The 22,986-nt window shown below is 41.0% G+C and overlaps 1 long non-coding RNA gene across 1 annotated transcript; it reads right to left on the bottom strand.

Annotated features, from left to right (window-relative positions):
• Nucleotides 1-6,387: 6,387 nt before the first annotated feature.
• On the bottom strand, nt 6,388-10,204 carry LOC124145127. The gene is made up of 3 exons (XR_006862515.1): nt 10,176-10,204; nt 7,764-7,945; nt 6,388-6,647 (listed from the first exon to the last, which is right to left on the bottom strand). It is a non-coding gene; the product is annotated as an uncharacterized LOC124145127 (long non-coding RNA).
• Nucleotides 10,205-22,986: the final 12,782 nt, after the last annotated feature.

Raw genomic sequence — 22,986 nt, 5'->3', positions numbered from 1 at the left:
ATTTACCTGAACTGGTTAAATTGGCTACGATAGAGGTAAGCTCATCATCACTGAATTATGCCAAGTTCGAACCACATATGGAAAAAAATGCAGAATTAAAACAAATCCGAAACCCATTACGTATGTTGTATTGATTTCAGCCGTGTTGATGGTCAAACTCAAGCAGTGAGACTGTGCAGTGAAACGGTCATAAAATCAGACGCATTATTTTCAATCCAAATTGATTATGTCAAATGTTATGGATTGTCAAATCAAATTCGAGTATTTCACGTAGTCATGGTGGAATAATTCACAAACAAGCTCAAAGAAATATATCCATCAACTTAAATACATGCTAGACATGTGAGGCAACAATATTGTTGTCTGGTACATGCAGCTTATATGTTGTAGTACATCCAAGAAATCACATTGATATACCAAAGTTATGATTCGAATTTCTTATATCTGGTAATGTTTCTTTATTGTTTAACGCCGCACTCAGCAACATTCCAATTTTAAGCCGACGGTCTGTAATTAATGCAATCTCGACCAGACAATCGAGTGATAATATCATAAGCATCGATCCACGCAATTGGGACCGATGACATGCATGAACCAAGTCAGCGAGCCCGACCACTTGATCCCGTTAGTCGCCTCTTTACGATATGCATGGGTTATTGAAGACCTTTAATAATAATAACGCAGATCTTCACGGGTAGATATCAAGAATTGATTTAGTCAGGTGACCGTGGTGGCTCTAGTAGTGATACGTGGTCGGCCGAGTCTGCTTAGGATACGTTGTGTCATGATTGTAATGGCATTCAAATGAACACGTGATGTTGCACATGTATGTCATGTTTTCGCAGTTCACTTGCTGTAAGATTGTGATTGCATTCAAATGAAAACCAGACGTGCCTTATAAGGCACATTTATGTATTATCGATCCCTTAATAAATGAAATTCCCCTAGTAAAATCTCGCATAATGATGTCAGAGGACACGCCATTTTGTAAAAGTTGATCACCGGTTGTGACGTCATACGCCAACTTGTACATATTATACATCATTGGTTATTTCTTGGAGGTGAAGGTCGGGTGATTAACAATGAGCTGTGTTGTTATTTATTGGATTGGAAATACTATTATTTGCATGAATCTGAAAAAATATACCTGCAACTGGGTCACTGTGATCCACTGTAACAGTTAACGTAAATCGCCTAAAATGTGCGTCATGGTGAAATTGGTATCCCTTATACTACAAAATACGAATTTACAAAAACTGAATTTCACATTGTGTTTGTTTTAATGGAGTAACAAAAAAATTGAGTTCTCAATGAAAAATGTATTTATATTAAATACTAGTATATAAAATGTTAAGAAATTCTACGTTGTTGTTTTGGAAATTCCTCTGTCAAAATGTCTTCTCTGAAATGCTCAAATATTAAACCTCTTCACATTTCACGCCGATTTGTTTAATTAGAGCAGTGCCAATTTTCAGCAAATCAGAAAGCCAGTTGCTTAAGACCAGTTCTCATCCGGATCTTCACGGGTCTTTTAATCATGAAGATCACCGTGGTGGATTTTGCCATCTCTCTGTGTGTGCTAGTGATAACCTCTCACCCGACCTCGTTGACCTCGACACGGAAAGAATTACGCAGCAGATCACGTTGAGTTTTCAACCTCCTGCTTGCCCAGTCCTCTCTTTAAAGTATACAAATAAAGTCCTCGTCTGAATAATTACTTGAACGCCGACTGATTCATTCTTTCTTATTTTCACCAAATCCCATTCCAAAATAGGCCGACGGCACCGCAAGTCTTATCTTCCCGATGCAAGGGAGATAACTCACTATAAACGTGCAGTTTCCGCCCTTGACGAACAAGGCTGGAGTTATGGAGTTATATTTTGGTTGGACAAACGAGTCTATGCATAGTCCAATCAAAATCACGAAACGAAATCGACAACCAATCCATAAACAACATAGCGACTGACGTGCAAATTTCTGTCGATTGCAGGGTTTGCAAAACATGTGTACCGTAAACTGGGCGTCGACGGATATTTGGAAATGTTTTCATGTTTTCAAACAAGGTGCTCAAGTGAGGGTAACAGGTGCTCTTCAAGAGGTAACACCCATTTTATTACAATATAGATCTTGATTATCGATCAGACCGTGTTGACTGGGCGCCGCCATTTTGTTTGAAGCAAATGCATGTGAAATAAGAGAAACTGATTTGTCAATAGGAGGGACATAGAAGGGGCTTAACTTGTAACAGCCAATGGTGGGGCAACGATTGAGTCACGAAATTCCAGCCTAGTTCGGCAAGAGTGGAAACTTGATTTTTATAGTCAGTTAACCCCGATGCCTCGGAAAGATGAGCAACTCTTTATATTGTCAGTAAAAATACTGAACAACAAAAGTTCCTGTGACATTGAATAAGATTTAATGCAAAGTTATGTTTTTTTACCAAATCTGAAAATGCGTGATTTCATAAAAAAACCATGAACATGCCAAAATGTCAATTTACAAATCAATATCGTGTATGTCCACCTCTGGTTACGATGCAAGCAACACATCTTCGTCTCCTGGAATGGACCAGGCGTCGCACAAAGTCCTGTGGGATATCTGTCCATATTTGCTGGAGCATGTTTCGAAGTTCCTGGAGTGTCTGTAGAACAGGTGGTTGACGTCGAAGGCGCCGATCCATCTCATCCAACATGGGCTCGATTGGTAAGAGATCAGGGGAGCGAGCCGGCCAGGGGATGACATTCACGTTGTTTTGTTGAAGAGAATCCTGAACAAGTCGAGCAATATGAGGCCGGGCGTTGTCATGTTGAAAGGTAATGCATGGGCCATGACGACGCAAAAACGGTAGAACAACAGGGCCGATGATCACGTCGCGGTAGCGCTGTCCATTGAGATTTCACTCTAACACTATCAAACGGGTCCTCTGTCTTGCTGTAATCCAAACCCATAGCATAACGCTGCCGCCCCCGAACCGATCTCAATGACACAATGATTGACGTAACGTTCACCTCGACGTCGGTACACTCGAATCCGTCCATCGCTGTGGCTGAGATGAAAACGAGACTCGTCAGTGAATAGAACTTGTTCCCACTGCATGGCCGTCCAGCGTAGACGCTGGCTGCACCACTGTAGACGTGCTTGACGGTCGTTTCCTGTCAAAATGGGACGTCTGGCGGGTCTTCTGGTGACAATCCCTGCACATCTGAGGCGGCGACGTACGGTTTGTGAAGATATTCGTCGAAGGCCAGGGATGCTTCTTGCAGTCACTGTTGCTGACTGGAATCGATTTCGTAGGTGTGTTGTTCGAGTCCAGTTGTCTTGTCGATTATTTGTTACGCATGGCCTGCCACTCCGAGGATGTTCTCTGGCTGCATTCGTCTGTTGGCAACGTTGCCATCAACACCAAATGGTGTTTCTGTGGACGTTAAATTGTCTTGCAACATCACTATGACTCGATCCTGCTTCAAGCATACCAATGGCTCGCAGACGCTCATTTTCGGACAGGCGTGGCATTTCATAATGTTGAATAATTGCGTAATTTTGTTGTTTTTTCTGAGTGGTTGTTGTCAGCACGATGCTAAACAATGCATATGGAATCCCGTGAACGCACATGTTTTTATACCCATTCTTGGGTAGTGAAATGCATGGGACTTGCATAAAAGAAAACTTTTGCATGGAATGCATGTTTTTCTGTAGCAGTTGCGTTTTTGTGACTTGATTCCATACATGTCCTACAACACTGAAAAACTTTACTTGTTTGAAAAATAAACTAAAATATTGGTGTCACAGGAGCTTTTGTTGTTGAGTATATAAATATGTTTCTATTTGTGTAAACATAGAAAGAAGTGTTATTAAAAGTGTGAAAAGGGTTATTTAACAACATTTTTTAACCAGGCAGGAATATAAGTAATTAATCTTAAACTTGAGTAAAATGTGTTCCACCTATCAAGATCTGTGACTCCTTTTCGGAACGTTCTGAGATCGCTGACCTGTGTACCATGTGTAGTTGTCGTCATGGTAGAACCTCAAAACACTGACGTTATCTCTTATATGTCATCGGATTTTATCTGACGAATGGTTCAGGACTACGATTTGATCCGACTTATAACAAACTGGTTTCCGAGTCATAACATCGTGATTATGGTTTTAAACAAAAGTGGTAAACGTCAGAATTTGTTTGCTTGTTTGTTGTTTAACGCCGCACGCAGCAATATTTCAGCCATACCATGGGTAAACGTCTGAATCCTGCATCATTATGAACCTTTCTCACACATGGAGTTGATATATATCTGCAATCGCTACTTTCAAAGCGGTGGTAAACCAAACTATGACGAACTCACTCACACACGCACTCTCTATAACATTTAAAGAGGTACTTCGAACGGTTCTATAAATTGGTGCACACAATTATAGGCGCCAAGAAAGCACGGATACAGTTTTTTGGGAAGGGAGAGTGCAAAATGAATTCAAATAATCTGTGAAGCAATTTGCGTTTTGTAGTCTATTTTTTTTTATTATTCAAAACATATCACCTGCTGGGTAGGAGGTTTCTGTGGATTATTAAAATATTCGAGGCTTTAACAAAATATCTGATGTCTCAGTTAGTCAGTAATGTTTACAGAACTGTTCATGTCTCTCATGAAATGGGTTTCCAAACAAAATCACCAGGTGTAGGAGAATTCACGCTACTGCTTCAGTGAGAAAAATTCAACATCACTACTCATAGGTTTGGAATCGCATGTAAGAACACATAACAATTGACAGTGTTGTTAGCTACTTCTGTTTCACGCACTCAGTAAATCAATCTGTTTCTCATAGACCCTGAGGCACCTTTCCCACAGGAACTCAATAATGGTCAGTGCCCGAACAAAATATGCACTCCGTCACTCCTCATCTTCCCGTATATTGTACATGCTACACTTGTTGTCAAACACACATTTGAGTTTGAAAAAAAGTCACGAAAGGCGAGCGGAATTAGCCGCGGGCCAACCTGATTGGCTGACCTACTTCATCTTCCCGAATCAATTGTGTGAACTGACTATAGCCGTCCAAAATCCACCCTTGCCTACCTTGGCTGGATTTTCGGCGGTATATTTCGTCGATGTAAACAAAGGGGCCAAATGGCGAGTGACTTTTCTCTACTAACATGCAGGGGGTACTTTTGTGTATTCACTGATCAATAACGAATTCCTCTGGCTTTACAGTGAGTCGTTGGGCCAGCCCAAGTTGTCTATAAATGTTCATCCCCAGACAAGACAAACTAACAAACTAGTTGCCATCTCATCACAAACCAGTCAGGTTAAGGTCCAAGACATCAAAATCCTCCCCAAAACTATCCCACAATGTTCTTATATAGTTGTGATTGGTTATCTGTAGTCATTAGTGTATGTATGATGTAGGCTATGAATGTATCCCTACACTCGCCTTTTTGGTGTGAGGTGAGGTAAAATGGGGTTTACCGTCTCGTTCATGAGTATTGCACGTGTGTGTATGTGGTTGTTTGTACTAGTCCGGACCAATACCGATTTTATAGTACTATCCCACTGAGATACCATGCCGCAGTTTAACAAGAATACCTCACTCAGACACAGCATAATGACTCCGACGGCCCCTGTTCATCTTCCCAGGGCAAGAGAGTTTCCTGACTACAAAAGACCAGTTTCCTCCCTTGCCGATCAAGGCTGGTATTATGGAGTTATATTTTGGCTGGACTAACGACTCTATGCATAGTCCAATTAAAATAGCGCACCGAAATCGAAATCCGGTTCGTAAACTGTCATCCAGATTTCGGTCGATTGCAGCATTTGCAAAGTATGTGCACCGCCAACTCGTTGTCAACAGATATTTTCCTAATCTCTTCATGTTTTTAATCAAGGTGCTCACTTGATTTGATGCACTTCGCGATGTAAGAACCGTTTTATCACAATATAGATCTTGATTATCGATCAGATCGTCTTGACTGGGCGCGGATGATACGAGAGATGGAATCTGATTGGTCCATAGCAGAGGCTTAGAAGGGACATAACTCATAATAGCCACTGGTGGCGCTACGATTGAGCCCCCGAATTCCAGCCTAGTTCGTCAAGGATGGAAACTGGACGTTTAAAATCAGTTAACTCTCTTGCCTCGGTAAGATGGCCCATGTTTAGCCCCTTAATGCCGAGCGCCAGATAGGGTAACAACAAGTACCATCTTTTAACGTCTTTTGGTATGACGTGACCGGGGATCAAACCCGCGACTTCCGCTCCCCGGGCGGACACTATACCACTAGATACCATTTGATGCCCCGTGATACCCCAAACATTCTTTTATGTCATGACAGAATAACTAATATTAGCTCACTTGTCAACAACAGCAAATACAAGAAGGCCAGGAGACGTATACCATTTGATTTATTTCTTTGTAAATCCCGAAAGCAAGTTAAAAGAAAACAAAATGCAAAAGTCGTTGGCCCTCCAAGATAGACATGTCTTCAAATAATATATGCAGATACCGTGTTGATTTTCCCCTAGAAATACTTTCAAATATCAGTATTTGCACCGAAACATGTTCAGCTTTGTGAATCCCTCTCTAGTCAGTGATGAATGCGCAACCATATCTTGAATCCATTTTCAGAATATTATTCTTTGTATTCTGTCAGACCGGAACTGTAAAACATGAAAGGGCGTCTTCCATTATACAAAACAGACAAAAATATTTTTTCACAAGATTCAATAAAAATCGTTAAAAAATCCAGACATCGACAAGTACCATACTAGGAAGACTGATCTCATTGATACAACGCCTCTCGCCTATTGCTCTCAGAAACGAAGAATCTGTTCCGATGCTGTTACACATATCAATGTCTGATAAGTTAGAAAAACAAAAACAGTTATATATTTGATCACTTGCTGCCAATGATAATTATTGTTTACAGTTTGTGTTTGTCCCTGGTGTAAATATGCAGTCTGTGGAGTTATTTTTGTTGACGTATTTACTTCGGCTATGTAGTTAGAAACGGGCCTACAGGCTTTGCGTAAATCCTCAACGCGAATTTGCATGGTATGCACACCGGCTTACACGTTAATACCTCCATAATCTTTACACATATTGAAGCTAATGCTAATTAACATGATTTCCGGGTTTTTACTTTTAAGAGGTATAACTCGGCCCGACAAGAAAGGCATGCCGTCACTTGAGGTTTATAAAGACATTTAGAAGAGACGAAAATAACATGATTTTCTTTTTACATATGATGTTTTCTGTGCATTCGAGATTTATGCATTAAGATTTAGAATGACAATACATGTAAAGTATTCAGAAGCATGTATATACAAGACCATGACCAGAGTTTTTATTTCAAATTTCCAAAAGCCAGCTTTTTCTTTGTGACGATCAGCGCCAGCATCTGTTGTGATTTCACCTTTGCGGTGCAATTGAATGTATTCTTTCTACGACGATTTCAAACAGTGTCATGAGACTCTTTATCAGAAGTTGTTTGATACGGGTTACAGCATTGGTGGCGCTTTCAGGAAGTGTTGTGTTAGGAAGGTGTAGGACACTTCAAACTTTGCCACATCAGTGATCAAAATGGTGTTAAAACTTTTGTTGGTGTGTCATGTGTTCCCGTGTTTGTTCAAAGAACATATGTCCTCGCGAAACATGCTGGATATCCTGTGAAAACTTGTGTTGTGTAAAATACCCACTGTTCTGCTCTTCCTACATGCATTAGTCCTAAACATATCCTGTCTCGAACCAAATATTGTATTGTTCATAAACTTTACCTAATTCCCGAGGACGCAATCCTTACACGTGGTTCTGCAGACCCGGGTTCGTTTCTGGTTCGTCTCGCCAATGCAGCTGTCCTTGAGGCAAGTCCTTGTTCTAGTGTCGTCGACAAGGCGTTGTTTGGTGGTACAGTCACAGTAACAGGCGTTGCTCTTCCACGAAGTCCAGTCAGTAAAATCTGAAACGGACGTCCAATATAAGTACATGAAATAAAGGCTTGATCCACACAAGGACATTACCTCTTTGTTTGTTTGGTAGGGGTGGAGGTGGGGTCGAATATTTACATACCGCCATCATAAGCTGGAATATTGTTGAGTGCGGCATGATACCAAAATATGTTAAATGATGGTGCTTGTTGTGACCCTGCCTGGCGCTCAACGAGAACAAGGACTGGTCAACAGCACCATATCTCAGTGGGCCTGCACTATAAAACCGACTGAAATCCGGACTAATGAAAGCCGCCACACGCAAACACTTTGCTATATAAGTCCAATAATCTGAAACGCGACCTTAAACCCATTTCATCTTCCCTCTCCCTTGAATATGCGGGTTAGAAGTTTTCTTCAGCAATCAATACTTAAGCACGAGAATCTGATGACACACAAGTTCAGTAGCGTGTATGGCCACCATGTGCGTTGACAACTGCCACACAACGCCTCCGAATGGACCTTGTGATGCTTGTGAACACATGATTGGGAAGACGACGCCATTGTTGCTGCAAAATGGTGCCAAGATCTTGCAAATTCTGTTGTTGGTTCTGGAGAGTGTGCAGACTTCTGCCAAGAGTAGCCCAGACGTGTTCGATGGGATTGAGGTCGGGAGACCTTGACGGCCAGTCCATGACGTTGACTCCCGCATTCTGAAGGAAATTCCTTGTCAAAATTGCTGTGTGGGGTTTGGCATTGTCGTGTTGGAAGATCAAACCGGGTCCATGCGCTGCCACAAACTGCAAAGTTCTGGTGCCAGAACCTGGTCGCGGTAAGCAGCAGCTTTGAGGTTGCCATGGATGACAAGAAGCCTGGAACGTGCATTGCCACAGAAAGCACCCCACACCATGACACTTCCGCCTAGAAATCTGTCAACTTCCTGTACACAACACTGGGCGTATCGTTCATGACGGCGCCTCCACACCCTCGCCCTACCATCAGCAAGTCGAAGATTAAATCATCGGGATTTTATCACCGAAGACGACTTGATTCCAAGACCATCGTAAGTGTCGCTGTGCCCACAATTGACGTTGACGTCTGTGTAATTGAGTCAGAATCGGCCCTCAGTATGGTCGTCGTACTTGAAGGTGAGCAGTTCTCAGACTGTTTCGAACAGTTTGCGCACTCAGTCTTACCCTAAACAGTTCATTTCTGGTTGATGTAGCCGTCAAAAATCGGTTACGGAGGTGACGTAAGAGAATCTGACGATCCTCTGCATGTGACGTCAGACGTGGTCGACCTGGCCGAGTGGCGATCAGCACTGGTACCCGTTTGCTGTAGACGCGTCTGTAAATCATAAACAGTCCGTCGACTACAACCCATCGTCCTTGCGTCCGTCCAACCCTCCCGTCTGCAACATGCCGATTGCACGTTCACGTTGCACATTTGAAAGGTGTGGCATGACAAATGGCCGTAAAGACTTCTGTTTTCTTGTGTTTTTCTTTTTTGTTAATGCCTGCTTACAAGTATGGCTGAAAACACGTGCGGTATTATGGCCACGTGACCAGTTGCACGTGAAAAACCACTTTTGCCACTATAGTGCTGTGCACATGATTTTGATCGATTCACCTGCACAAAAACGGGTGTTATCTGAACACAATATGTGGCCATTACTGTTTAAATACACAACAAGGGCCCACAATGATAACTGGTCAAAATGTTAAATTTTAGGATTGTGAAGTTTTTAATTTGGTTCAGTATATATCCTGGTCCTCCGAATTGTACCATATTTACTGCATGTAATAGATGTCTATTTTCTACAACATTTCTAAGTAGCTTATCCCGTGCTGTTAGATTGCCCTTACAAACATCAGCATTTAAATCGCCTAAGATAAAAACTGTTCCTAATTCACACAGATTATCATATACATCAATCAGTTAATCAAGGGCATTGCAGTATACAGAGTTTAAAACATTTGTAGATGGTAGTCGACTGGCTATTACATCAACATCACAGTAGCCTGTTTGTGACAATTTAACACTTATTGCATAATCCGAGCTTATAGCTATTGGAATAGCTTTCCACTTGGTGTGTGGTCAACAGAAACAGTACAAGTGCAATAGACAGGCAAAGAACACTAATTCATTTACGATAGTTTTATTTAGTTTCAAGCAACAATTACAGACAACAATTACTATTGTACTTCAATTGACATTTACAAAGTTTCTGAATTCTCAAATTTCTATTATAACCACAATTACCAAATGACTCGCGTGTCGAACGATGTTGCCTATCCTAACTCTTAAGCCAAACTGAATAACAACGACACATGGTGGTCGACACCTGGCGCACATGCATGCTTTTTCCATGCTTTTTGATATGTATCCACGAAGTAAAGCAGTGTGTGCGTGAACTGTTTTCACACACAGGAACGAAACAGAACTACCTGTTCGGAAACATTACATACTCACAGCAATACAATATGTGATGACAATATCCTTATGTCCATATCCCTCTCCTTCATAGAACGGAGTCTGTCAACACAAAATAGTAACCAACTTTCCACAATCGAAATAATATCCTCGATCACATCCACAATCGTATCTTTTTGGTCAAGGTTCTGTCACAAAATTGTATATCTCACATTGGATAGATTCTCATGTTAAATCCATCAATCTCACAAATGTTCACATTTCGAATGTCAGAATAGAATCCATAGAATCCTGTGTTGTCCTTTTGTTCAGTGACATCTGGTACTTTATCAGCTAATGCTGTCCGTTTCAAGAGGGCACACTTTCGTCACTGGTCTAGTAGTGTGAGTGTGTTAAAATTTAACGTCGCATTGGCATTATTTCAGCCAATAGTTGTGCAATTTGAGCGCCGTGCTGGCCAACGTTTTTTCTGACGACATACACCAGAAAAAAACATCGCCAAAATGCAATGGCCAGCAATGAGTGCTGACCGTTCCGCCATAAGACATGGCATGATCGGGAGACGTCAAAGGCCACTCACTGCGTTAACCTAGTTGGACCAGTCGCTGCGAGGGGAGTGTATACTTAGTGAGGTGAAATTGGGTTTAACGTCGCATCCAAGATAATTGCACTGATATAGCGACGTGCATGCACGTGTATGTATGTGTGTGTGTGTGGCTGCTTGTACTAGTCCGGACTGATGCCGATTGATAGTGCTAGCTCACTGAGATACCAAATCGCAGTTTAACATCAGACACAGTATACTGACTCCGAGCCGACCAGTCCCTGTTTTAGCCCCTTAAAGCCGAGCAACAGACAGGGTAACGACAATTACAATCTTTAAACGTCTTTTTGTATGACGCGGCAAGGGATCGAACCCCGGACATTCCGCTCTCCGGACGGGCGCTAGATCACGGAGGCGGTCTTATATACTTAGTAATGATTGTTAACTTGACATGGGTTCACGCGCACACACATACATGTGTGGCTTTTACCGATTTGGGGGACGCACCATCCCAATTTCGTGTTGTAATGCGTTTATGCCCTTCTTGACCGCCTCCGTGGTCTAGTGGTAGAGCGTCCGCCCGGAGGTCAGGATTAGACCCTCGGCCGCGTCATACCAAAAGACGTTAAAAGATGGCCCTTGTTGTTACCCTATCTGGCGCTCGGGATAAAGGTGTTAAAACAAGGACTGGTCGGCGCGGAGTATACTGTGACTCAGTGGGGTATTCATGTTAAACTGCGGAATGGTATCTCAGTGGGCTAGCACTATAAATCGGCATCAGTCCAGACTAGTACATTTTGTTGGGTGGTTGGTTGTTTTACGCCGCACTCAGCAATATCCCTGCTATATGACGGCGGCCGGACTTGTACAAGCAGCCATACACACACGTGCATGTACGTCGCTATATAAGTGCAAAAATCTTGGACGCGACGACATTGGCTCGTCATCAAGGCTAGACTGTTCCTTGTGGAATCATTCATGCACTGTCGTGGCGTTAGGACGAGACAACCTTATGTCTATGGTCTGGTACACAGACGTCCATGGCCGATCATTAACTTAAGATTCACATTTATTTGTTTTGATTATGTCTCTATTTACACGTTAGCCTAATACCCGGTCGTGTGTGTTCATGGCACACCCGTTGGTTACACCCCTTAATGTCCGCAATAAAACATTTTGAAAGTTTCACTATGGCCTTGAACGTTTTGACGTATGACGCCTTTTTAAAATATTCGTCGAATAAACATTCGGTCTGAAATATAGTGATAGAAAAATAGACATTTTTTTTATGCACCGATTGTCTTTAAATGTAATATCCAGTTATGTATGACTGTTTACTAATCTCATACCAACTCTGACTGGAGTAGGTCCAATACTTTTACAGATATTGTAGTAAACGTCGGTACCTTAAATTACCTTAAATTACCTTCCAGACTATAGCTGTTATATTGCTGAGTGCGGCGTTAAACAACAAACAAACAAACAAAGAAAAAAATAGGTTTTGAGAGCGACTTTACATGTTTGTAGCTCTGACCATACACAACAGGTCGTATATCCATCTACAAACCTTCGATAAGTACTAATAGATCGGCCAATCTATTATGTAACGTCATTAATTTTCTTCTGGTTCCAATTTTATTTGTACATTGAATACACTTCATGATTAGTTGTTTGTCATGTTAAAGCGTAATTTTCGTTCGCCTTTTGAAAAAAAACATTGACCCGTGAATATGCGGGTAGAGAATAGGTCTTCAGCAACCATGCTTGCCGTAAAAGGCGACTATGTTTGTCGTAAGAGGCGACTAACGGGATCGAGTGTCAGGTTCGCTGACTTGGTTGATGCATATCATCGATCCCAATTGCGTGGGTCGATGCTCATGATGTAAATCACTGAACTGCCTGGTCCAGACTCCATTATTTACAGACCGCGGTCATATAGCTGGAATATTGCTGAGAGCGGCGTAAAACAACAAACAATCAATTCACTTCTCAATTTTCGTCAGTTCGGTGGTCTTGTGGAAAAACGTCAGCCCGGGGAGCGGAAGGTCCCGGATTCGATCCCAGGCCGCGTCATCCCAAACGACGTTAAATGCTGGTACTTGTTATTACCCTTCAGACGCTGGGCATTTCGCAGCTCTAACAAGGACTGGTCGGCGCGGCATCAGTATACTGTGTCTGGGTAGGGTATGCGTCTCACACAGCGGCATGGTATTTCAGTTGGCTAACAACTATAAAATCGGCATAAGTCGGACTAGTACAAGCAGCCACGCACGTACGTACGCACGCACGCACGCGCGCGCATGCACGTTGCTATATAAGTGCAATAATCTTGGACGCGACGTTAAACCCCATTTTACCTCACCTCATCACCTTCGGGCATATTACACAAACACGTACAAAGGCAAGTCAATTGTTCACCTGAAAGGACGGAAAACACATGGTATAAGTCAAAACATTAAATCTTATCGGACATCATTTTTGACACTGCCGCGTCCAATTCGGACATGAACTACACATAAAGATTTGTGAAAGCACAGCTCAGACCTCGAATGTTTCAAACAACTTCTGAGGAAGAGTCGTATGACGCTCTCCGAAATCCTCACAAAGAGAGCCTGTACTGTGAGCGGTTCGATCCCTGGCCGTGTCACACCAAAATACATTAGAATATGGTTCTGCCTTGGACTCGGCATTTATGGCATCAAACAAGGATTGGTCGGGTCAGTATACTGTGTCAACATTGGATATCTTTAACTCAAGAAATAATGGACAATATGCTCCTTCTCTTTGCTGATGATGTATTTTTTTCTATTCTGTAAATGACTTGCAAAAACAGTTAAATGTGTTACAGAGCTACTGTTCGAAATGGTGCCTTGAAGTGAATCTAAAAAAAACTCAATGATGTAGTCCTTAGAAAAGGTGGTATTGTTGCAAAACATGAAAAATGGTTTCCTGGTTCATATGCCTTGAGTGTAGTCACTTACTATAAATATTGAGGTTATATGTTCTCCTCTGGATTGTCATGGTCTATGGCATGTAAGCAATTAACTGAATCGAAAGCCATTATGCCTTTTTATAATGTTTCAGGAAAAATAGTTGTGTTTCTTTTTTCAAAACATGTGCCATTGTTGAAGGCAAAATTATGCCTATACTTTTGTATGGTTCTGAAATATGGGAAGCTGTATTACGCCGCAACTGAAAATGTTCACACTTCATATTTCAAATGTTTTCTAGGTGTTGGTAAGTTTGCCTCAAACAGAGCAATCCTTGGTGAAACAGGCCTTAGTAATATTTTTGTAGCCACCCAATTAAGGGTAATTAAGTATTGGATTAAATGCCTGATAGATACCCATATCAGTGTCACAAAATGTTAAAGGCACTTCGTGATAATGGTAAAAATAATTGGGTTTCAGATGTGAGAAATCTATTATTTGTTAGTGGCTTTTCATATGTATGGATTCCCCAAGATGAGGGAGATCCACAGTTATTGTTATATTCATTTAAGCAAAGACTACAGTATATAGTTTGTCAACAGTGGCACCAAAGTATTTCTGAATCATTTTATCTTAGCAGTTACTGCAAAGTAAAATCATTGTTACAGACTGAAAGATATTTAACTTATCAGAGCTAAATGTAAACTTAGAATTTTATTGCACAATTTTAATGTAAATGTATATCGCAGGTCCAAAAACTGTGATATTGTGAACTATATTTGTACAAACTGGTCATCCGGAGAAGTAGAGAATGAATATCATGTCTTACTTATATTATATGTGAAACGTATTCCCATCTAAGGTATACATTTCTCCCCATGTTGCAAGGTATTTTTAAAGACCGTCAGTTAATGATAAATCTGCTAAACTCTGAAAATCCTGATATGATCCAAGTATATTTGAAACATGTTTTTATAATGAGGAATGTGTAACTTGATTTAAAATCTAATCATGTACATCAAGTGACAAATGTTAATATCCAATGTGCATTGTAGTATTGGCCTTGATGCCTAATTTACTGAATTAACTGCCTGTCTGTCTACTGTGCCAGAATGGAGTATTCATGTTTAACTGTGACATGGTGTCTCTGTATAAGTGGAAATATCACCAACGCGACGATAAACCCTATTTCACTTCACCTATTGTAACGAGAAACTGCCTCCGTGGTCTAGTGGATAGGGCGTCTGTCTGGTGAGTGGACGGTCGGGGTTCGAACCCGGACTGTGTCATAACAACGAGACGTTAAGATGTAGAACTTGTTGTTGCCCTGCCTGGAGCTCGGCATTACAGGAATAAAACAAAGACTGGTCGGCTAAGAGTCAGTATACAGAGTCTGAGTGGGATGTCCATGTTTAACTGCAGCATGGTATCACAGTGGGCCAGCACTATAAAATCGGCATTAATCCGGACTAGTACAAGCAGTAACATACCCACACCGCTATAAAATTGCAATAATCTCTAAGTAACGTTAAAATCTATTTCGCCAAGAAGACGACTTCCGAACCTCATGACATAAGTCGTTGTATGTGTGTGGATATTTTATGTCCGTTTTAAATAGGCGATAATCCTGATGTGTTTTCAACTTTGAAATTTCGAATCTACATTCCAACATGGAACAGGTTTAATTTAATTGTACCGGGACATGGTGGCAAAATACACTCGAAATCTTTCAAAAAACGCAGAAGGGATAAACAATGCGGCAATGATCGCCTAATGTTTTCAAGGATTCGGGACAATAATTTGTTCCGGGATTGACGGAGACCCGGTTTTGACAGATTCCAATAAAATTTCCCGAAGTCTATATCCGTTTTCAGACTTTTTATACACTGAGTCAAATTAAAAACTTCACATTTTTAAAAGTAATGCCATATATGATATACAACGGACAAATGTATCAGAAAAGGTATTTTTTAATCATTAATGTCCAAAGAAGGATTTTGATTAACGGTGGTAACCATAATTTGTTCCAAGCACCTACGGTATTCGGTAATAACATCAACAATAAGATCAACAATCATAAGTTCCAAGCACGAGAATCTGATGGCACACAAGTTCAGTAGCGTGTATGGCCACCATGTGCGTTGACAACTGCCACACAACGCCTCCGCATGGACCCTGTGATGCTTGTGAACACATAATTCGGGATTCATCACTGAAGACGACTTGATTCCAATTCCTCTGAGTCCATAGTAAGTGTCGCTGTGCCCACAATTGACGTTGACGTCTGTGTAATTGAGTCAGAATCGGCCCGCAGTATGGCCGTCGTGCTTGAAGGTGAGCAGCTGTTCTCAGACTGTTTCTAACAGTATGCGCACTCAGTCTACCCCTAAACAGTTCATTTCTGGTTGATATAGCCGTCAAAAATGGTTACGGAGGTGACAGAACAGAACAGAACTTTATTACGCCCAAGGCTACAAAAAGTAGCATGTTGAGGTTTAACAGGAGATGCGACATATAATAGTGATGGCAGCTTTAATAGTTATTTAAATGTAGCCATTACTATTTTACAATATTTTGATAATTTTTTCAAGAAGATATTATTTTTACAATGAAACATCTGTTAAAGTTTAAACATAGATGGATGTACAATAAGAGTCTTTGGTATGCATAATTGTCTTACTTCTTTAAAATTTTCACAAATATAATTTTAAAAATATAATGATATTCATCCGCAATGTCTTGGCTTTTACAAACAGTACACTTTCTATCTAATAAAGGGGTGTGATTCCATCTTCCACATTCAATCGGTAAATAATGGCAAGAAGTTCTGAAAAGTAGTAGTGGTATGTACACTCGTTTTGGTAAATTGCACAGATATGTTTCCAGTGAGATATTATCTTTAATGACTTTATAAAATTTTCCTTTACTTGAATTTGTGACATCAGAATTCCACCGTTGTATAAACTGATCATCCAAACAAGTTCTAATCACACATGTAAGCCAATCAACTGATGAAAATGACCGACGTAAGAGAATCTGACGATCCTCTGCATGTGACGTCACACGTGGTCGACCTGGCCGAGGGCGATCAGCGGTGGTACCCGTTTGCTGTAGACGCGTCTGTAAATCATAAACAGTCCGTCGACTACAACTCATCGTCCTTGCAACTTCAGCTACGGACGTTCCCGTCTGCAACATGCCGATGGCACGTTCACGTTGCACATTTGAAAGGCGTGGCATAACAAATGGCTGGAAAGACTTTTGTTTTCTTGTTTTGTTAATGACTGCTCACAAGTATGGCTGAAAACAAGTGCGGTATTATGGTCACGTGACCAGTCCACTTTTGCCACTACAGTGCTGTGCACATGATTTTGATCGATTCACCTGCGCAAAAACGGGTGTTATCTGAAGACAATACGTGGCCATTACTGTTTAAATACACAATAAGGGCCCACAATGATAACTGGTCCAAATGTTAAAATTTTAGGATTGTGAAGTTTTTAATTTGGTTTAGTATACATAGGTTAGTCTCTCTCACAGACCCTGAAATAGAGGTTTTCTCAGGAGTCGGTATATACAATGTTTATTCCTTATACATGATGTTAAATACTTATTGTTGTTCCAAATACAGGATATTTACCATCACATAAGCGTGATAACCCCTTTTCATATAATGTCATTTCTAAAAAGCTGTTCTCATCTTTCACAAACAGAAACTAAACATTGCAAGTTTGCCTGGAATGTGCGCCTTAATATATTATTTCAAAAAGAAACGCAATACGGATATCTTTGGCCATAAAAGCAAACTAAGCGGACCAAGAGGTGCAAAATGAAGAGGTTTCATGTGCTATAGTGTCAGTGACAAATGTCCTGGATCAGAATGATCACAACAAGGACATGCAAACCATTAGACGGGAAACACGTACGATTCGGAAAAACGCAACCAGTGCATTAACAAAAGGGCCAAGCAACTGCACGCACTGCATGTGCAGCAGCACTATGAACGGTATTAAAGTGCAGGTTTTTTTTTTGCCTGGCATCTGCGTCAATCGAATAGTGACAGTTCAACAACATGCCAAGATTAACAGAAGTGCAAAGAAACAACGTCAAAGGCCAGTTGCAGGAAGGGGAATCCCGATCAGCTGAAGCCAGAGTTTTCAATGTAGCGCCGAGCACCATCACAAGGCTATGGGATCGGTTTCAACAGCATGGGTCAACACGTGATCGGCCAAGGTCGGGACCACCAAGAGTAACTACCCCCGCCCAAGATCGCAACATCCGACTGCGCCAGACCCGTGAAGATTCCAGGGTAGAATAGGTCTTCAGCAACCCATGCTTGCCATAAAAGGTGACTATGCTTGTCGTAAAAGACAACTAACGGGATCGGATGGTCAGGCTCGCTGACTTGGTTCATGCATGTCGTCGATCCCAATAGCGTGGATCGATGGTCATGATATTAATCACTAGATTGTCTGGTCCAGACTCGGATATTTACAGACCGCCGTCATATAGCTGGAATATTGCTGAGTGCGGCGTTAAACAAGCAACAGACAAACAAACAGAGTATTTGAAGGTAGTGTCCTCTGGCAGTTTCCGCAGCAGTAACAAAGCGATCTTGAAGATGCTGTCGCACAATCTGACGATCCTGACGTCGAGTGGTGGCCCTTGGTCTTCCACGACGTGGTCGGTCATCTGTATTGTTGGTGGTCTGGTATCGTTGCTGGAGCCTGTATATTGTCCAGCTTGCAATCGTCCAAGGGCTTGGTGTCGCTGATTACTTGTCAATCTTGGCGTGTGGTAGCAATTCAATAACGGATGAATGTTATCCGATCTCGGTGATTTTTTTATAGGGCAAGAAAGTGGGAATGCATGCGGATTTTAATTTGCATCGGATTACTATGGCCGTTGCCGTGATGCGTTTGGGCCATCGGTTTTATTGTCATCTGCTTTATTTTTTTCATCAAATTTCATTTTTCTGGACAATGTTAATGTTAAATTTTAGAAACTTTGACAAAAAATACCCAGACAATTTTTCATGCAATGTTACTTGGGGTCATGCTTCGTTTGCGGTTCAGTATATGTATTTTGTATTTCTTGTGTGTGTTGGTGTTGGTGATGGTCGGGGAGAGGGTTCTTATGGGGAGGGGTTTAAGTTTAATAATATTTTCTGCTTGATGAATACGACTCTAATCGGTAGAATAACACTTCACTACAAAAATATACCCCAAAATAAGTGTGATCCATTACCGAGAAAGTGTTAGCCTAGCAGTAACACAGCAGGAACATTTGTAGGTATCACGATTCAGCCAAATATAAACATGGGATTCCCATAAAATACCGCACATTCATCTGCCGTGTCAAAAAGTGTATGACATAAATGTCTCCTCAAGTGTTACATGGTATATACAGCAGACATGTCCGGCCAAGATGTGGGGAAGTAGGCAGAAAACCGACGACAGAACACGCGTGGAATATTGACCTCGACTCCTCCACACCCGACTTATGAACAGGTTGTAAATTAAATTGAGGTGCATATATTGTTTCTGACTGATGTAGAGTTACATAACCATAACTGCCGACATCGATGACTACTACTACTACCACTACTACTGCTGCTGCTACTACTACTACTACTACTACTACTACTACTACTACTACTACTACTACTACTACTACTACTACTCCCACTACTACAAAAGCTACTACTACTACTGCTACTATTATTACTACTACTACTGCTACTACTACAACTACAACTACCACTACCACTGCTACTTTTACTACTACTACTACTGCTACCACTACTGCTACTTCTTCTTCTACTACTACTACGACTTCCACTGCTTCTACTACTACTACTACTACTACTACTACTAGTACTGTTACCACTACTGCTACTAGTACTACCACTTATACCACTACTACGACTACGACTACAACTACTACTACTACTGCTACTACCACTACTACTAATACTTCTACTACCACTACTACTACTACATCTGCTACTACTACTGCTACTACTGCTATTACTACTACCACTACTACTACTACTACTACTACTACTACTGCTCCTACTACTACCACTACTACTACTACTACCACTACTACTGCCACTACTACCACCACTACTACTACTGCTACTGCTCCTCCTCCTCCTACTACTACTTCTACCACTACCACTACTACGGCCACTACTACCACCACTACTACTCAAACACGTTAGTCTATCACGGTGGGGTACACCAGAAATGGGCTTCACACATTGTACCCAAGAGGGGAATCGAACCGGATCTTCGGTGTTACGAGAGAACGCTTGAACCACTGAGCTACCCAATCACTCCAGTCTTTTGTTAGATGAAGTGGACATTGGCATCTGCAACAGGTCAAAGTGCTTCAAACAAATTCGAGTCTGTTTGCATATTTTGTGGCTAACAGATTCAAACGAATAACAGGATCACCATCAGAATAAGAATATTATATTTTACTCTTGTTCTCAATTGTTTTTCAAACAAGCGTAGATGCAACATTTACAGAAAAGGAGGGGTGAATTATGAGATAAAAACGCGTTTGCTCTGTGACAAAAAGGTGAGGTTGAGTGCACACTGCAGCCTCCTCTTATTGTGACATTCCACGTTACTGGGATGCTAACCTGTACACTCTGCATGGCACCTTGGTTAATGATTCTCAACCCTCTACTGATTTCTGCCATCGAGGTCTTGCTGGGAAGAGTGGGGAAAGAGTGAAAGCACAATCGTAGTGATGTATATATTTTTGCCAATTGTTTTAAGGAAGAGCCACCCGCATCCTTGCCATATTTTATATAAAATAAAACAAAGAATCTGCTTTAATGTTTTTGAATCGCAGAAATGTTTCATTCTGTCAAAACATGATGGTACACCACTATTCAACACAACTAAATCAGGAAAAAGGAAAAATATATTCTTTGATCTATGGCGGCATATTATATTAATAAATGTGGAACCATAGAAATACTTACACATCCATCTTTCAACGTCAAAATCAATTTGCCAGAGTGGGCACAGCAATCTCGCCTTTTGCACCAAATGCAATATGTTTGGGTGGATTATCGAAACGGGTTATTCTCTTGTGTTGACGTTTTCTATTATCATAGATAAAGTTTCTGGAGAGAAGATTTAGGCATAGAATAGGCATCCCCATGGGCACCAATTGCTCTTCCCTCCTAACTGACATGTTTCTCCTTGCATAGAAATCGGAATCTCTGATGCGATGGACAAAATGGAAACGATATTTTGGTCAAGGGGCATTTAGGTTCTGAATGTGATAATGATATGTTATATTATACTTTGTGATGTTCTTTTAGTGATAACTTCGAATTTCTGATATCAATAAATCACCTCTTCACACCAATTATCCCTTTGCTGTACAAATTAGGAATGCAGCATTTCAGAATGTCAGGTTTAGCTTTCAACATAGCCAAGATGTCTTGAAATAATTAGGAAATAAACGTACAGTGTTTGAAATTTCCATTTATGTTAGACCAAACTGATGTTCTCTAGATTTAGTTGAAACCGAACGTGTAGCGTATTTTTAAATGAGGTGAAAAAAAATTATGTACTTTTGTTTCCTTGTAACGAAATATTCACAAAGACATTTGAAAGGAGACGATATTTTCATTCGATTTATGTATTTTCACATTGTTTTATGATGCTAAAATTTCTGGGCTTAATTTACCTGAACTGGTTAAATTGGCTACGATAGAGGTAAGCTCATCATCACTGAATTATGCCAAGTTCGAACCACATATGGAAAAAATGCAGAATTAAAAAAAATCCGAAACCCATCACGTATGTTGTATTGATTTCAGCCGTGTTGATGGTCAAATTCAAGAAGTGAGACTGCGCAGTGAAACGGTCATAAAATCAGACGCATTATTTTCAATACAAATTGATTATGTCAAATGTTATGGATTGTCAAATAAAATTCGAGTCTTTCACGTAGTCATGGTGGAATAATTCACAAACAAGAAATATATCCATCAACTTAAATACATGCTAGACATGTGAGGCAACAATATTGTTGTCTGGTACATGCAGCTTATATGTTGTAGTATACTCCAAGAAATCACATTGATATACCAAAGTTATGATTTGAATTTTTTATATCTGGCAATGTTTCTTTGTTGTTTAACGCCGCACATTCCAATTTTAAGCCGACGGTCTGTAATTAATGCAGCCTGGACCAGACAATCTAGTGATAATATCATGAGCATCGATCCACGCAATTGGGACCAATGACATGCATGAACCAAGTCCCCGAGCCCGACCATTTGATCCCGTTGGTCGCCTCTTACGACAAGCATGGGTTATTGAAGACCTTTGATAATAATAACGCGGATCTTCACGGGTAGATATCAAGAATTGGTTTTGTGAGGTGACCGTGGTGATTCTAGGAGTGATACGTGGTCGGCCGCGTCTGGTAAGGGTACGTTGTGTCATGTTTTTGCAGTTCACTTGCTGTAAGATTGTGATGGCATTCAAATGAAAACCAAACGTGCATGCAAGTCATGTTGGTGTGTTTCGGCGCCAGGCTCTCACGTGGTTATGAGTTCGCGATTGTCCCATCTTTTCACAAAACTTCTACAGTTACACACAAATCAATCCAGTCCACGCAGACATGACCAAATCATTTGTGGCATTGATTTTGTATTGATGATTTGAACACTCCGTCAGATGTTTACGAATTTTCTACTTTTACGTTTCTTTTCATGCAGAGAACATAATTGTTTTTCCCACCTATTGACAGGTATTTTCCTGTAAAAATCCGTAAAAAACATAAAAACAAGTAACAATACGTGGATTGTCAGAAGGTTTCTGATTACTTATAAGGCACATTTATGTATCAGCGATCCCTGAATAAATGAAATTCCCCTCGTAAAATCTCGCATAATGATGTCAGAGGACACGCCATTTTATAAATGTTGATCAACGGTTGCACTCGAATGCGTCCATCGCTGTGGCTCAGTTGTAAACGAGACTCGTCAGTGAATAGAACTTGTCCCCACTGCATGGCCGTCCAGCGTAGACGCTGGCTGCACCACTGTAGACGTGCTTGACGGTGGTTTCCTGTCAAAATGGGACGTCTGGTTGGTCTTCTGGCGACAATCCCTGCACATCTGAGGCGG

Source organism: Haliotis rufescens, unplaced genomic scaffold (genome assembly GCF_023055435.1).
Source record: "Haliotis rufescens isolate VD_foot unplaced genomic scaffold, xgHalRufe1.0.p SCAF_9, whole genome shotgun sequence".
NCBI classification, from domain to species: Eukaryota; Metazoa; Mollusca; class Gastropoda; order Lepetellida; family Haliotidae; genus Haliotis; species Haliotis rufescens.
The sequence above is the reverse complement of the archived record's forward strand: the minus strand, read 5'-3'. Positions and strand labels throughout refer to the sequence as shown.